The sequence below is a fragment of the Octodon degus genome, unplaced genomic scaffold, assembly GCF_000260255.1.
Source record: "Octodon degus isolate 3935 unplaced genomic scaffold, OctDeg1.0 scaffold00053, whole genome shotgun sequence".
NCBI classification, from domain to species: Eukaryota; Metazoa; Chordata; class Mammalia; order Rodentia; family Octodontidae; genus Octodon; species Octodon degus.
The window spans coordinates 1,944,169-1,947,827 of NW_004524629.1; positions in this window are offsets into that span (position 1 = coordinate 1,944,169).

The following is a 3,659-nucleotide window of genomic DNA, read 5'->3' on the forward strand; positions in this document are numbered from 1 at the left end:
ATATATAAATTTCACAAAATCAAAGAGTATAGGACTGTAGAGATAAAGTTACTTTATATTTTCTGGTGATAGAATAGATTGATGGATTAAAAGGTAGGTTTTCACTTGTGAAAAGAGATAAAATCTAGCAAAAATAAATTAAAAGTAGTAGTGGAAGAAACAGTACCTTCAACATCAATTATCCTACTAGGATTAGAGTTTGTGATTGATTCTTGGGTCATAATAAGCCTATGGCTGTACCACTGATGGTACCTCCAGCCCGTTTTGGCATTTTGAATAAGGAAATCTGTACACTCACTTCCCAGAATAAATCTCTGGATCACTCATGGAAGACTTGCATACGAACCTACCAGCTTCTCTCACTTTCATCTTCTGTAACCTTCTGATCTAGACGGGGTCCACACTGCTCCTCCGTGGACTCAGCCATGTTGCCAGGAGCAGGGGCACCTAAGAGGGCAGGGGCAGGTGTGCAACACCAGGCCAGGTGACTGCCGTTGCTTTGTGATTTCTCAGCTTGGACTCCAACTCACTAGGGGCATGGCTCTGCCTTGGTTTGATGTGCCCAAGTGACTGCTAATGAGATTCAGCATACACTACTCCAAAATATTTTAAACTGAAAGAAATGGCACAAGCAGGAAGACCATTCCTCTCACCCTTCTTCTCTGCAGCAGGTCAGAGGCCTTTCACATGAGAGGTGCCCTCCCCATTTCAGGAAAAAAGGAACATCTTTCTCTCAGATAGAGGGACAAAGAGAATCTGGATGAACAGGCCTTACTAAACACTCCTCCCCCACTTTTTTCCATTAAATTATATTTCTTTTTTCTTTTTTTGAGACAAGGTCTCACTATGTAGTTCAGGCTGGCCTTGAGCTCACTTTGGAGCCCACAGTGGTCTGGAACTTGCAACAATCCTCCTGCCTCAGCCTCTGGAGTGCTGGAATTACAGGGGTGTGCCACCATGCCCAGGTTATATATTTTTAAAAATTTTTAATAATGTTTGATTGATTGATTGATTGATTGATTTGGTACAGGTCTTGCTATGCATCAGACTCATAGTGATCTTCCTGTCTCAGCCTCCCTAGTGCTGGGATTACAGGTGTGTGCCACCATGCCCAGTTTCAGTGGCTGGCACAGCATGTGGTAAAGGATCGCATGCTGTGCAGGTCCTCATGCTTGCCAGACAGACACTTAGACCACCAACCTATCTCACCAGCCCTTATATTTCCTTTTCTTATACTTCTCCATGACTATGCACATCTTCGTTAAACCCTGCAAAAAATTATACAGGCTTATACATTTCTTACAGTCTTCCTTTCCCTTACAAAGGCTCCCATATCATGTAAAACATTAAATTTGTATTCTTTTCTCTTGCAAATCAGCTGCTTGCTTTAGGGACCCCAGCCATGACTCTAAGGCGGGAATGTGCTTCACTGCACTGCCAAGCACAAAGCTTAGTAACCAGGGTCTATCCCATAGTTTCCTCAGATCACTGCACTGTCTTGGCATTTCTCCTTGATACCTCAGTTTTTCCAGAGCTAGGCCTCTCTGGACATTATGAGCATTTCTGTTAGCTGCCCATCTGCCATGCACTCCTACTTCCTAACATGGTTACCTCTTTGGCTTGCAGCTCAGGCCTCTCATAGAAAGCTGACCCCAACCCAGGCCCAAAAAGTGCACTCTGACAGGCTGAAGGTCATCAGCCAACTACAGTCTGTTGATCAGTTTATCAACTTAGGAATGTTCAAGTGATCTGGACCACCCAGTAGGGTGGATCTCAGTCCTCTGCTTGGACTGCAGAGATGGAGAAGCTCTGCTTCTCACTGGACGTTGGCAAAAACCAGCTGAATATTCACCAGTGTTTCCCTTTTTCTCCTGGGCACACAGCAAGTCTGCACTTCCCAGCCTCCTTGGAAGTTAATGGTCATGTGTCTGAGATGCAGCCAATGAAATGTGGGCCAGATTGAAGTCTTGTCGCCCAAGACTGACCCCTCAGCAGGGTGCTTCCATTTTCTTTCCCTGTCTGCTGGCCGAATGGAGCACCTGGCAGACAGGGTCCCAGGACCTCCGTTCGAGCAGGAACCAGGACTGCACAGCTGCATAACGAAATAAATTTATGTTGCCTTACATTTTGAGGTTGCTGGCCAACATGTTACCCTTCCTGATTAATTCACTTCCTTACCTCTGAGCTTTCCTTTTCATGAGCCCATAAATTCCTTTTGTTGTTTGGACATGTTTGAGTTGGACTTTTTGTTGCTGCTTGGAACATGAAAACTTTACAGATCCTGCTCTTCTTCCTGTCTCATAATTGCATGTGGCTTTTAGTCATGCTACAGGTGCTTATTTGACTCTGCTCCTCTCTGCCATTCAGTGTCACTCTGCTTAGCAGAGTGGATCCTGTTGGTTACAGCTTACATAGCAATTGTGGTTAGATGCTTTGTCTATTTTCTTCATTCACTAAAATACTACTTTCTTTTCCACTGCAAATTTCTCTTCAGTTAAGGATTAGGTATAATCACCTTTGAGTCTAGGCTGCTCCTAGTTAATTACTTGATGTTTCCTAATTATAGTACTTATTTAAAAGCCTGGAGTTGGGTGTGGTGGTACCTGCCAGTAGTCCTAGCATTCCTGAGGCTCAGGGAGGAGGATTGTGAGTTCAAGGCCAGTTAAGGGTACATAACATTCTAGACCAGCCTAGACTATATAATAAGACTTCTTAGAAAACAGAAACAAAACAAAACAAAAATGGCTAATAGCACAAGGTAAGAAAAAAGATATCAGATTGGACAGGAGAACCTCATCTCTCCTTTCATGAGAGCTGTAGTTCTCCCTGAGCATATTAGTGCATTCACATCCCTCTTCCCATAACTTTAACAGAGACCAAGAAAAATGAGAGGCAAAAACCAAAGACCAGTGCTCTGGCTTTGTCATCTGCAGGGTCTGTTTATTAACCTCTTTTTTTTAAGGGTCATATTTTTGTCACAATCATATTCATAAGCAAGTAAATATCAAGAAAATGCAAAAATTGTCCAGTGTACTTTTTATTTTTGGTATGGGAGAGACTTAATTGAGGGCTTCATATATGCTAACTATGTGGATTTCCTTGAGGTACACCTCCAGCCAAGCACCTTTCTTTTTTTTATTTTATTGAGAAACAAATATCAATGAGACAGCTTCAAAACTGATTAATAGGACAATTTCAATAATTAATACATTGTACATTGTTATCTTCTTAGTGGTTTTCCATAGTACAAGATGCAGTCAGAATATCCTGTCCAAACACTATTAGTACAAATCTTTCTTCTCATTGAGTTAAGCAAAAGTAGCTGTATACCTATCCTAACTATTCTGCATTTACAGATACAAAATGGTCCTTCCTTTGTGTTCCTTTTTTTTTTTTGTTTAGTCCTGTCAGAAATGGGTATTCCATTGGCATCTAAATACTATAGGTGCGTGAATTCAGCAAAACAATCCAATACAGTCTAGCAGTCCACAATAGTAGTGGGGGAGACGACCCAGGCCAGGATCCTGAACGACCCAGAGCGCAGGCCCGGCGAGTGAGTGAGACAACCCGGGCCTGCGGATCCTCATTTGACCCAGGCTGCAGGCCCAGCAGGGAACCCTTCAGCAGAACTCCCTGCAAAGAGGCTAGAGGCAAGACCC